Below are 14,718 nucleotides of genomic sequence, written 5' to 3' on the forward strand. Positions count from 1 at the left end.
CTTGAAAGGAGGATATAAGATGAACATCAACAAAAGCAAAACGAGGATAATGGAATGTAGTCGAATTAAGTCGGGTGATGCTGAGGGAATTAGATTAGGAAATGAGACACTACAAGTAGTAAAGGAGTTTTGCTATTTGGGGAGCAAAATAACTGATGATGGTCGAAGTAGAGAGGATATAAAATGTAGACTGGCAATGGCAAGGAAAGCGTTTCTGAAGAAGAGAAATTTGTTAACATCGAGTATAGATTTAAGTGTCAGGAAGTCGTTTCTGAAAGTATTTGTATGGAGTGTAGCCATGTATGGAAGTGAAACATGGACGATAAATAGTTTGGACAAGAAGAGAATAGAAGCTTTCGAAATGTGGTGCTACAGAAGAATGCTGAAGATTAGATGGGTAGATCACATAACTAATGAGGAAGTATTGACTAGGATTGGGGAGAAGAGAAGTTTGTGGCACAACTTGACCAGAAGAAGGGATCGGTTGGTAGGACATGTTCTGAGGCATCAAGGGATCACCAATTTAGTATTGGAGGGCAGCGTGGAGGGTAAAAATCGTAGAGGGAGACCAAGAGATGAATACACTAAGCAGATTCAGAAGGATGTAGGTTGCAGTAGGTACTGGGAGATGAAAAAGCTTGCACAGGATAGAGTAGCATGGAGAGCTGCATCAAACCAGTCTTAAGACTGAAGACCACAACAACAACAACAACAACAACTGATCACCCAGAATTTTCCCCCCTCACGCGATCACGGAGGCTGGCCGCAGCAGAGGCGAGACATCAGCTCTAAGCACCTACCTAATAACTCTTCTCGGAAGAGGGAAGGAAAATTAACTATCATCGTTTCGTCGTCTACGTGGTGAGTAGAGAAGGACCACGAGATCGCACTGGGAAAGAATAGGGAAGGAAACGTGCTGTGTGCTTTTTGATGAAAACATCCCGAAATTTGCCATAAGCCATTTAAGGAAGCCACAGAAATAGTATATCTGTATGGGAGGACGGGAATTTGAAACTTCATCCCCTGAAAGCGAACCTAAAGTGTTTCCACTTCGTCATTTTGCTTGGCAGGGTTTCTTGGGTTTTGTATGTTCGTGGGCTTTCGTTGCGGTTATCATTTTCCATAATACGCTTCTTCGTTGTAGACACCGTCACACCATAAAATGAAGAACCAACGTTCTGTCCACTATTGTTGGCTGAGGACGTGTAGCACTTCTCGAGTTATCCATTATACTGGCACCGTAAGGCGCACTCTTTCGTGCATTGTTCTTTCGCGGTAGTTTGCTGAAACCGTTTAATTCCTTCTGGTTCGTCGTGTGGTGCAACGGTTAAGAAAATGGATTCGTGTTCTGGTGAAGAGTAGTCCAAAATTTCGTCCTGCCATCTTGAATTACTTCAATAATGGTAACTGAAACAAGTAATTGAAACTAACAGCTATATTGTAATCCAAAACCGTTAATTCAAAAGTGCTACTACTTTAGACGCCAAAAAGCTTCATCTTCAGGCCCCTGCATATGGAAACACACATAGTATGACAGAAAGATATTAGAGTACAGATATCAAAAGTCAGTTGATGACTAAAAAGGGGATAAATCACATCATAAAATTACATGATACAAATATACTGGCGTTATCCACACGAGACAAAATTCAGTTTCTAACTTACATCGCTCACTTTTTATATTGTTTATTTATTTTATTTTATTTTTTGTATTTTTTTATCCAAGAATGTACCGAGAATACTGACAAAGCAGTGGCCGACGCCCTTCACTTGACGACCGAGGACAGCAGCGTTTGAGTAGAGTTTTCACCGCTAACAGACAAGCAACATTGCGTGAAATAACCGTAGAAATAAATGTGGGACGTAAGACGAACGTATTCGTTATGACACCGTGGCAAAATTTGTCGTTAATTGGCTATGGCAGCAGACGAGTGACACGAGAACCTTTGCTAACCACACTATATCACCTCCAGCACCTTTCCTGGGCTCGTGACCGTATCGCTTGAACGCTAGACGACCGGATAACCGTAGCCTGGTCAAGTGAGTCCCGATTTCAGGTGGTAAGAGCTAGGGTTCGAATGTGCACAGGTCCCACGGAGAAATGGGCCCAAGTTGTCAGCAGGGACTGTGCAATCTAGTGGTGGCGTCATAATGGTGTTGGCTGTGTTTACATGGAGTGAACCGGATCCTCTGATCCAACTGAACCGACAATTGACAGGAAGTAGTCATGTTTGGCTACTTGGAGACAATTAGGTCCCAGACAACGATGGGCTTTTTATGGATGACAGTGCGCCATGTCACCAGACCACAATTGTTCGCGACTGGTTTGAAGAACATTCTGGATAATTAGAGCGAATCATTTGGCCACTCAGATCGCCCGACGTGAATCCCGTCGAACATTTATAGGACGTTATCAAGAAGTCAGTTCGAGCAATGGTTCACGGGCAACACTTTCGCAGATATTGACGTCTGTAAATACAGCATGGCTCATTATTTCTGCGGGGAACTTCCAGCGACTTGTTGAGTCCATGCCAAGTCAAGTTACTGCACTACGCCGGGCAAAACGAGTTCCGAATAGATCTCATGACTTTTGTCACCTCAGTGCACTACTTCCCTGGAGCTAAAAATCTCATTTTGAGAAATCAACATGCTGTCCATGAGACCCAGAAGGCGATAGTTACCGCCATCTCGATTGATGTCTCGTTTCTTGACTTTCGGAGGGCATCCGGTAAGTTCCTTCCTGTCACCTAATGAAAAATACGAGCGTACGGGATATCAGACCCGCTTTGTGAATGGATTGAAGAGTTCCTAGCAAACAGAAACCAGCGTGTCTTTTTTAACTAAGAGAAATCTTCAGATCTAAAAGTAACCATGGACGTACCCCAACGAAGCGTTACATTGTTCATAGTATGTATATATGTTTGTATAACGTCGGGAGCTCCACAAGGCTGGTCGCGGATGATACTGTTGTATGCACAAACGTTGCAGCGCTGGAACATGGTAGCAAACTGTTTACAAGACGGTGCAGATAATCGACGCTTGCTGCAGGGATTGCTAGTGGACCCTTAACATAAACAATCGTAACGTATTGCGCATGAATAAAAAATCAGCCACATCCATTAAATATCTGGGACTATGTGTATGGACCAATGTAAAATAGAACCAACATGTAAAACTAACCGCAGGTAAGGCAGATAACAGACAGATTCGTTGGAAGAATCCGAATCAGCTGTAGCCCAGCCACGAATGCGGTAGTTTAAAAAACTCTAGTTCGATCTATACCTGAAAATTGTTCATCAGTGTATAACCTGTACCACATCGATAGAGTAAATAAAGGAAATCGAAAGAAGATCAGCGCGTTTCGCCATGGGTTCGTTTAGTAATCGCGGAGGTGTCACGGAGATTAAAGTGCAACTCCAGTAGAAGAAGCGTTTTATACCGCAGTGTGGTCTATTGTGAAATTTCCGAGAGCGTACCTTTGTAGAAGAGTCAGCTAGTATATTTCTTCCCCCTACGTACATTTCACGAAATACCATAGACGCAAAAGTAGAGAGATTCGAACTTACACGGAGGACTACCAAAACTGTTCCTCTTGCGTCACGTTCGCGACTGAAACAGGAAAGCAAGTGATAGTGGTACACAATACCCTCCATCATCCACAATCAGGTGACGTGCGGATTGTGGATGTGAATGTAGAAGAGTGCTTTCTTGCGACGATCAAACAACATAAATGACCTAATCAAAGCTGCACACCGACGCACAAATGCATCTTCCTTTGCATGCGGTGCTGAGCAATTCCATTTTATTGTACACTACATGGAGCCAACAAGTCGCTGGAAGTCTTCTGCAGAAGTGTTGAGCCGTATTGCATCTTTAGCGCCCACAATTGCGGAATTGCTGTAAGATTTGGTGCACAGGAACTGACCTCTGGATTAGTTCCATACATTTTCGATGGCACTCGTATCGGCGAATTGGGTGACCAAATCATTCTCTCGAATTGTCCAAAACGTTCATCAAACTAATCCCGAACAACTGTGGCCCTGTGACCTGGTGCACTGTCATCCATAAAAATTCCATCGTTGTTTGGGAATATGAATTGCATGAATGACTGCAAATGGTCTCCAAGTAGCCGAAAGTAATTTGCAGTCAATGATCGATTCAAATGGTTCAGGTGGCTCTGACCACTATGGAACTTAACATCTGAGGTCGTCCCCTAGTGGCCGAGCGGTTCTAGGCGCTTCAGTCCGGAACCTCGCGACTGCTACGGTCGCAGGTTCGAATCCTGGCTCGGGCATGGATGCGTGTGATGTCCTTAGGTTAGTTAGGTTTAAGTAGTTCTAAGTTCTAGGGGACAGATGACTTCAGATGTTAAGTCCCATAGTGCTCAGAGCCATTTGAACCATTTCGTCCCCTAGACTTAGAACTACTTAAACCTAACCAACCTAAGGACATCACACACACCCATGCCCGAGGCAGGACTCGAACCTGCGACCACAGCAACAGCGCGGAGTTCCAGACTGAAGCGCATAGAACCGCTCGGTCACAGCGGCGGGCAATGATCGGTTTGCAGGACGAAAGGACCCAGTCTTTCCATATATACACAGTCAACATCAATATGGAGCTACCACCAGCTTGCACAGTACCTTGTTGACAAATTGGGTCCATGGCTTCGGGGGTCCTGCGCCACACTAACTCTACTATCAGCTCTTATCAACCGAAATCGGAACTCATTTGACCAGGCCACGGTTTTCCAGTCGTCTGGGGTCCAACCGATATGTCACGAGCCCAGAAGAGGTACTGCAGGCTATATCGTGATGTTAGCAAAGGCACCCACGTCGGTCATCTGCTTCCATAGCCTATTAAGACCAGATTTCACCGCACTACCCTAACTGATACGTTCGTCGTACGTTCCACAGTGATTTTTGCTGTTATTTCACTCAGTGTTGCCTGTCTGTTAGCACCGATAACTGTAGGCAAACACTGCTTCTCTGTCGTTTATTGGAGGCCGTCGGCCACTGCTTTGGCGTAGTGAGAGGTAACGCTTGAAACCTGGTATTCTCATCACGCTCTTGACGCTGCGGATCTCGGAATATTGAATTCCCTAACGACTTCCGGAATGGGATTCCCATGCGTCTAGCTCCAACTATCATTCCGTGTTCAAAGTCTGTTAATTTCCATCGTGCAGCCATAATCACGTCGGAAAATTTTTCAAACGAATCACCTAAGTACAAATGACAGCTCCGCCAGTGCACACCCATTTTTATGTTGTGTGCGCGATGCTACCGCTATCTGTGTGTGTGTGTGTGTGTGTGTTTGTGTGTGTGTGTGTGTGCCCGCGCTGTGCCATGACTTTTGTCACCTCAGTACATATTCACTGTCCTGGCGAAAGGAGCAGAACGATATTGTTGCTAGTTGCGAATATTTAGGAGATCATCAGTGTCTGCATTTTCATTATAAGCAAGGTAAAAACTAACTAAACTCCGTCCGAACAGGCCTCGGAAGGCCCAACGGTACCGGTCGAGCGCCGTGTCATCCTAAGGCGATACGCGTCACGGGATGCAGATATGTAGGTGCATATGGTCAGCTCACCCCTCTCCGTCTGTTGGCAGTTTTCGTGAATGGATAAACAAGGTAAACCTGGCGCAAATATTGGTCTGAACTGTTTTAATCGTAACATGACTTCCATATAATTTTTCTATTTATTTTCGTGAATGGGTAAACAAGGTAAACCTGGCGCAAATATTGGTTTGAACTGTTTTAATCGTAACATGACTTCCATATAATTTTTATATTTATAATTTTAGCGTAAGGTTCTCTCCTTACACCAATTAATGTTATGTTTTATCGAATGTTAATGCGTATGCTTATGGCCTCCCTCCCACTACCTCTTCCTGCCCTCTTCCATTTCCTATACCCGTAGCTGCCCTATTTCTCCCCTCGCTCCTCTCTCCAGCCCTCCCCTCCCCCTCCCGCCTTCTCACCCTTTCCTCCACCAGTTACATATTTAAAAGTTATACCTCAGTATTCTGATGTGTAGTTCCAATACAGACACTAAGTGTTGCTGAAGCAGCTACACAGAAAATTCGTTATTTCCAACACTTCTTTACTTTTTTTGCAAAATAATAGACAGTACATACTTAGATTTACTTTGTCGACCTAAATGTGATCCAGAGAGATCGAAACTAGGAAAATTAATATTGATGTTGAACTACATATGTAAATTCAGCTTTGTAACGTCCTTCACGTGGCTTATCCACACCAATAGAAAGGTCACTTTTTTAATTCAGCAGTCAGTTTCTAAATTGTTATATGAAAGAGCAGTCTCCCTAGCAATCTTCACAGACAGCAGATTAATTTCCATCGGTGAGTTTGTAGGGTGTTCCCGTGATGACCCTACAAACTTTCAAGGTTGATGGAGAAGCGTAAATTTATCAATTTGAGGTACGGGGCCCTGGTCGGAAAACGACCGAGCCAGAATAGACGTGTGTTACATTAGCAAATACGAAGTGCTCATAGCTCTTAAGGTATGGTCTTTAGGGTCCATGATTGCTGGATTTCTTTCAGCTGCAGAGATTCACTGTTAGAAGTATCAGAATGATTTTTACTTATAACTTCCGAGTAGGCCGTTTCCGGACGAGACACCGCTACATCAAATTACGCTTCTCTATCAGCCCCGAAAGTCTGTAACATCATCACAGAATCACCCTGTATAACTACGTACTGTTTATTCATTGAACGAAATACGCAAAATATAACTTTATTAATCCGTACAGAAAAGTAAAAGGCAGGTCAATTTACAAGCTGTTTACACTATTGGCCATTAAAATTGCTACATCAAGAAGAAATGCAAATGATAAACGGGTATTCATTGGACAAATATATTATACTACAACTGACATGTGATATCATTTTCACGCAATTTGAGTGCATAGATTCTGAGAAATCAGTACCCAGAACAACCACCTCTGGCCGTAATAACGGCCTTGATACGCCGGGGCATTGAGTCAAACAGAGCTTGGTGGCGCGTACACGTACAGCTGCCCAAGCAGCTTCAACACGATACCACAGTTCATCAAGAGTAGTGACTGGCGTATTGCGACGAGCCAGTTGCTCGGCCACCATTGACCAGACGTTTTCAATTGGTGAGAGATCTGGAGAATGTGCTGGCCAGGGCAGCAGTCAAACATTTTCTGTATCCAGAAAGGCCCGTACAGGACCTACAACATGCGGTCGTGCATTATCCTGCTGAAATGTAGGTTTTCGCAGGGATCGAATGAAAGGTAGAGCCACGGGTCGTAACACATCGGAAATGCAACGTACACTGTTCAAAGTGCCGCCAATGCGAACAAGAGGTGACCGAGACGTGTAACCAATGGCACCTCATACCATCACGCCGGGTGATGACGAATACACGCTTGTAATGTGCGATCACCGCGATGTCGCACAACACGGATGCGACCATCATGATGCTGTAAACAGAACCTGGATTCATCCGAAAAAATGACGTTTTTACATTCGTGCAACTTTGTTCGTCGTTGAGTACACCGTCGCAGGCGCTCCTGTCTGTGATGCAGCGTCAAGGGTAACCGCAGTCATGGTCTCCGAGCTGATAGTCCATGCTGTTGTGTTGCAAACGCCCCCATCTGTTGACTCAGGGATCGAGACGTGGCTGCACGATCGGTTACAGCCATGCGAATAAGATGCTTGTCATCTCGACTGCCAGTGATACGAGGCCGTTGGGATCCATCACGGCGGTCCGTATTACCCTCCTGAGCCACCGATTCCATATACTGCTAACAGTCATTGGCTCTCGACCAACGTGAGCAGCAATGTCGCGATACGATAAACCGAAATCGCGATAGACTACAATCCGACCTTTATCAAAGTCGGGAACGTGATGGTACGCATTTCTCCTCCTTACACGAGGTATCACAACAACGTTTCACCAGGCAACGCCGGTCAACTGCTGTTTGTCTATGAGAAATCGGTTGGAAACTTTCCTCATGTCAGCACGTTGTAGGTGTCGCCACTGGCGCCAACTTTGTGTGAATGCTCTGAAAAGCTAATAATTTGCATATCACAGCATCTTCTTCCTGTCGGTTAAACTTCACGTCTGTAGCACGTCATCTTCGCGGTGTAGCAATTTTAATGGCCAGTAGTGTAAGTATTAGCGCATGATGTACCAACGTAACAGAGTGAACGAGGCCAATGCCGTCTCTGAACCTTATAATGTTTGTGTTTTCCTCAAGATGCTGTTTCGACATTAAACTATCGTATCGAACGATTTTCCATAACAAAGGAACAAAGAAATTATCTATGCCTAAATTGTAAGCAGACTTATAAGTCTCATCTGTGAAATAAGAGAGCTTCCTCTCGTGGCAAGGCTCTTCCCAAAACCGGAAAATAATTCCGTGGGCGAGGGTCAAATATCGCGCAGGATCCGTCGCGCAAACAAAATATACGTAAAGCTTTAAACAGAGTGGAAGCGCCGTCGAAATGCCAAGGCTTCCCCGACCTCGCCTTGCACTGAGCGTTCTGGGATCGCGAAGAACAAACATTGCGTGAGCGTGTTTACGAAACAGCGTGTCCCTCGTCTGATGGCCAGCTGGGGCTGTGTCCGCCTCTGCGCCGCCGCAGACAGGCAGGCGCTGTAACGGCACGTGGGGATCGAGCACCGAAATCATCCTCACACGAGATCTGAATGCGAGCGAGAACATGAAGTGGACGTGGATGATCCATGTGAAGTCAACGTGGTATATCAAGTCGCAAAGCATTCTTGAAAGTGAATTAGTCACTTACCACGTTTGGATTCGAAACAGGCCAAACTTTTTGCCAGTAATGTAAGTACTTATTATAAAGTACTGTTAAAAAAATACTGCACAAGTATTCAGTTGCACCTCAGTAAGATTTCAAGGTGGTGCAGATATTCAGAAATGTAAAATTGTGCCGACCGGAGTGGCAGAGCGGTTCTAGGCACTACAGTCTGAAACCGCGCGACCGATACGGTCGCAGGTTCGAATCCTGCCTCGGGCATGGATGTGTGTGATGTCCTTAGGTTAGTTAGATTTAAGTAGTTCTAAGTTCTAGGGGACTGATGACCTCAGAAGTTAAGTGCCATAGTGCTCAGAGCCATTTGAAACATTTTTGTAAAATTGTGCATATTACGTAACACAGAAACGTGTTAATTTATCCTGTCGCTACAGTATCAATGAGTCACGACTGGTTCAAATGACTGAGCACAATGGAACTTAACATCTGAGGTCATCAGTCCACTAGAACTTAGAACTACTTAAACCCAACTAACCTAAGGACGTCACACACATCCATCCCCGAGGCAGGATTCGAACCTGCGACCGTAGCAGTCACGTTGTTCCGGACTGAAGCGCCTAGAACCGCTCGGCCACCGCGGCCGGCGTCACGACTGGAATCAGTCGCATAATGCAAATATCTGAGTCTAATTTTTTGTAGACGTACTGAAATCGAATGTCACAGTAAGAGAGAAATCCAAGAATATATTTCGTTCCCCTACGTGACGCTCTCATAGGGACCGCCAAGGTTAGATGAGTCCAGAATTTTTTTATTTAATTCTCGTCTACGATAGCAAAAAATTTTCATCACACTCGATTTCAATTCATAATGACCATCTTCAGATTCTTATACCATTAAATCAACCAAAAGTTTCATCTGTTTTAATCGGATGTGAAGATCGCCATGAATGACAGAAACAGTCTCATGACGACTGTTTGTAATCATAGAATGGAATTAAAGAAACAAATTTATATTTTCTGGGTAACTATTTTTATCCTCGACTACCTCGCATCTTTGAAAATTATACTACTTAAAGAACTGGTAGAGTCCTTAATTCGTAGTGTACCGACAACTACCCCCTGCTACGTTCTTAGAGGTTTGCAATGTATAGATGTATATGGAAATATGGATGTAAAAGCTATAGGATTTACACGTCAGACCTGAATAATTTTGGAACTGTTTATGCTAGCCATGTGTTGTATCGATTTTCCAATATTATTTGTTTTATGCGAGTAGTGTTTCTAAATTAGCCGTTCCGATACTGTCGGCACAATTGAGTGAAGTTATACCGCGTATGATTTCTTTATAGGACTAGATGACCTCTTGAAGAGGAGAGGGAGATTATACAAGAAGGCTTATTTAAAAATCTTATCCAAACCAGGTAATGTGCGCAAAACCTTTTTTACTCCCTTACGCGGGCTGTGGAAAACGATGGTAAATTATCGTGGGTGGACCAATATTGTCCACTAACACTTCTTAAGAGCTACAAAGGATCCAATGAGTAAAGACAATTTCTCTTCGTATGCACTGAATTAAGGAATGTTTTGTTATCAGCTATTGATGGTGTGCGAGTGAATGGGTATGTATCAGCGAGAAATAGCTGGTCGTAGGTTGTGTTCCATAAATGAACAGCACAGGGACAGAAGTGATGACACTTTCTGAAGGTCCTGACCGTTATTTTGCAGGACAATGCTCAAGCACGTACAGTGCAAGCTGTTACTGATTTGTTTGACTGATTGGGCTGCTAGGTGCTATACCACCTACTGCACTCCCCTGACTTAAGCCTTCGTGAGTTCAACTCGATTTATAAACTGAAGGAAACACTTCACGGTATCCGCTTTGGAACTGCTACAAATTCGTCGGGCAATAGACCGCGCCGCTCGAACTCTCAACACAATTGGCACTGCTAAGAGTATCCTACGACTGCCACATCGCTGGCAACGGGTTATACACAATGCTGGTGATTACTTTGAAGGCCAGTAAAACTTTGAAACACGTATCTACTTTGTACGAGCTGTAAATAAATAGTTGCCATTATTAAAGTTCCAACCCTCGTAGTTGCGTTGGTGCACAAATATTTCGTTATGAAATAAATTATTTTCACATTTAGGGGATCTGCTCTATGTGATCGAAAGTATTCGGTAACCTATTAGCGGACATTAATACCGGCTGTTTTTAATGTAGAAGCTATAAAGGCGGCTGGTATTAACTTCATGAGTTGACTAAATGTCTGCGGAGGAATGGCAGTCCAATCATCGTGTAGAGCCGAAACCAAGAACGTAGTGATGTAGGACTCTGGGGTCTGACGCAGACTCTACGTCCTAAGTCATTCCAAAAGTATTTCACTGAGTTCAGGTCGAGACTGTGTAAGCCAGTCCATTTCAGGAATGTTATTGTCTACAACCACTATCTGCTGTTTTTTAACAGGTTGCATTGTCATGTTGATACGATCATCGCCTGCGAAATATCCTGTTGTGCTTACAGTGCACAAGGGTGTAAAACGTGTTAATGACTTCCGCATTTATCAATTCCTTAAGTACAATAAGGAAACTACGCCCTAACCAAGAAAACAACCTCATACGCCAACACCACCTCGTCCATACTTCACTGTTGGTACAATTAATGACGACAGGTAACGTTCTTCAGGAATTCGCCAAGACCCAATACTTCCATCTGACTGCCACAGGTGTAGCGTGATTCATCGCCCCATATCAATCGTCTCCAGTAATCCAACGTCCAGTGACATTGCTCTTCACGCCGTCAAATGTGGCTCAACACTGACTGTGGCTTACTTTATTGTCCTCTACTCGCCCCTTTCTTCTGTATTTATATACCACATACAGAGAATTATTAATCATTTAGTTTCTGTCAACTATAAGGTCATTAGAGACGGGGCGCAAATTAATATTAACAAGACTGGGACGGGATATCGGCTCTGTCTCTTCCAAAGGAAACGTATTCACCCAAGTAATTTAGGGAGACTACAAAGAACATGGTATCAAGTAATTAGTGAAGTAGAACACCGTAATTCTTTCGAAAAAACGCTGTATCAATTGTTGAGAGAGAGCAACATAGTAAATTACTTCGATTGAAGGTAAATGAACAGCTTTCTTGATCATATGACAATCAAGACCGTCAACACAAATAGAACACTTCTGTGTTCACTATAAGAACAATACCGATTTCGTTGGCACTGAAACGCGAAGGCTTGTGTACCTCGCTTTCATCCTAACTTAAGCAGCGTAATGAAGAAATCCTGTTTGTAAGTAAAGTATTGTTCTACAAACCGCCCTGCAGGAGAAACAACGGATGCATTTAGAAGTTACTCTGTATCAGACAAGAAGACCATGGCACAGACACGTTTATTAGCGCATTAAAAGTTAATAGGGCATGGAAATAAAAGGCGGCAAAGAGGGACCCTTTCTTGCCCCAAAGACACAACTGTACCACAACGCAGGTATGCTTTTCTGTCCTCAAGAAAAGTCGTGGTAATAATGTGGCGACGACAAAGACAGCCGTCCACCTACTAAGCTAAAAAGGTCTGCCAGCGACAAGCGTCTCCGCATAATTGCAGGCCTTTCTCTAAGCGCTCGTTGCTGTACGGCAGAGCGCAGGATGTTTAGCAGCGGCCCATAAATATTCATCAGCAGAGGGCAGGCGCTCTGAAACTGTGAGAAGACGCTCCCCGCAAGCACAGAGGCAGAAGTGCGGGAAGTTGCAACCGGTCTGTTTGCAAATAAGTGCACGAAACTTCTAATTACAAAGGAGTTAAGACTTGGAATAAATCTCATTCAGTCAATGGCGGAAGAGAACCGAAGACTGGCAGTCGAGACCACCATTTCAAGTTGCATTACAGGGTTTCGGTGGAACAAATCACTATGTACATAACTGGGTTTACAGTCGAGAACGAAAATGTGTGGTAACTTTGTTATGGGGCAAAGAGCCTAGCATAACATATCAGTAAAACCAAGTAGGATCGGATTTAGTGGCTAAAACGTCGAATATATCAGTGTGACGTAGCGGCCGGACGAGTGGCCGAGCGGTTCTAGGCGCTACAGTCTGGAACCGTGAGACCGCTACGGTCGCAGTTTCGAATCCTGCCTCGGGCATGGATGTGTGTGATGTCCTTAGGTTAGTTAGGTTTAAGTAGTTCTAAGTTCTAGGGGACTGATGACCTCAGAAATTAAGTCCCATAGTGCTCAGAGCCATTTGAACCATTTTGTGACGTAGCGCCACCAGTAGACCAACATGTGTGTTCCGTATCCGTTGTCTAGGGTAGTGTCGATGACCAGTAATCAAAATATCACGGGTTCACCCCGGGACACTATTTAAATTTTGAATGAAAGTCTTCAGCAATGGCCGCCGAGGGCTTCTGGTATAGCAGGTCACCTTCATTCTGCCTACGACATTGTCCAAAAGGACGGAGGAGCAGACACAATTTCATGGCGACCTTTTGAGATTGGATTTTAAAACAGCCCATAAAAGGCAGGAGGCAATGGAAACAACTTAAAGACACATAATGTTTCTCCACAAGACAAATACCCTGTAATTGGGAAGTGTCATGACGATGCCTTCATTGACAAAAGATTCCGGATTAGTCCCCCATTCGTATCTTCGGGAAGGGACTCACAAGGGGGAGGCAATGAAGATAAAACCAATGACTAACCAACGAAAGGTTAACATATTAAGAGTCGCAGCATGGCAGGTCATAAGTCTGAAAGTAGTAGGAAAGCGATAGGATCTGGAAAGAAGTGCAAAATGCGCAACGAAATTGAAGTATTACTTTTTCGAAACCGCATAACTGTCGCCCATTCCGAGGCATAAGTTTGAAATTCGTCTCAAAGATGCCCACAACTTTCCTTTGTAACGCAAAAGCATGGCATCCTGTGACATCACCATCGCGCTTAGTGACGCTTCAAAATGCAAGGTGTCGACAAGTGCTAACAAATAGCCACAGCTCTGAAGTTCGTTTGAACTTTAAGTTGGGTTAATGATGTCACATTGGCACCAAAGTTCACCAAAATTCTGACCAAAACCACCGCAGACGTGTCACATGATGGGTATGTTGTCACACGCCCCTCTTACCCATATTTAACCCTTCTTTCTCCATCTCTGGGATGGAGGTTATAGCCGCGACACCCAGAGTTGCAATCAAGCGGTTTTGTGATGGATGTGCAAGGGAAGCATTTCAGATAAACCGGTGCTCAGAGTCGACGCGGAAAGGCCGCAGGGATGGCATAAATGGCGTCAATGAAACTACCCCTTCCCTTTGGGCGTTGATTCTTAAACATCCCGCTGCCGGAAACGACGGTTTGCAATACAATGATCAACAGGACGACGTTCTCCACAGAGTTCGACACTGCTGCCACCCCCTGGGCATTTCTGCCAGGGATATCGTCGGCCTACAACCCCACTGAACGATATTTGACTGTAGTACATCTACATCTACATCTATACTCCGCGAGACACCTTACGGTGTGTGGCGGAGGGTACTTATTGTACCACTATCTGATCCCCCCTTCCCTGTTCCATTCACGAATTGTGCGTGGGAAGAACGACTGCTTGTAAGTCTCCGTATTTGCTCTAATTTCTCGGATCTTTTCGTTGTGATCATTACGCGAGATATATGTGGGCGGTAGTAATATGTTGCCCATCTCTTCCCGGAATGTGCTCTCTCGTAATTTCGATAATAAACCTCTCCGTATTGCGTAACGCCTTTCTTGAAGTGTCCGCCACTGGAGCTTGTTCAGCATCTCCGTAACGCTCTCGCGCTGACTAAATGTCCCCATGACGAATCGCGCTGCTTTTCACTGGATCATGTCTATCTCTTCTATTAATCCAAGCTGGTAAGGGTCCCATACTGATGAGCAATACTCAAGAATCGGACGAACAAGCGTTTTGTAAGCTACT

Source organism: Schistocerca piceifrons, chromosome 2 (assembly GCF_021461385.2).
Source record: "Schistocerca piceifrons isolate TAMUIC-IGC-003096 chromosome 2, iqSchPice1.1, whole genome shotgun sequence".
NCBI lineage: Eukaryota > Metazoa > Arthropoda > Insecta > Orthoptera > Acrididae > Schistocerca > Schistocerca piceifrons.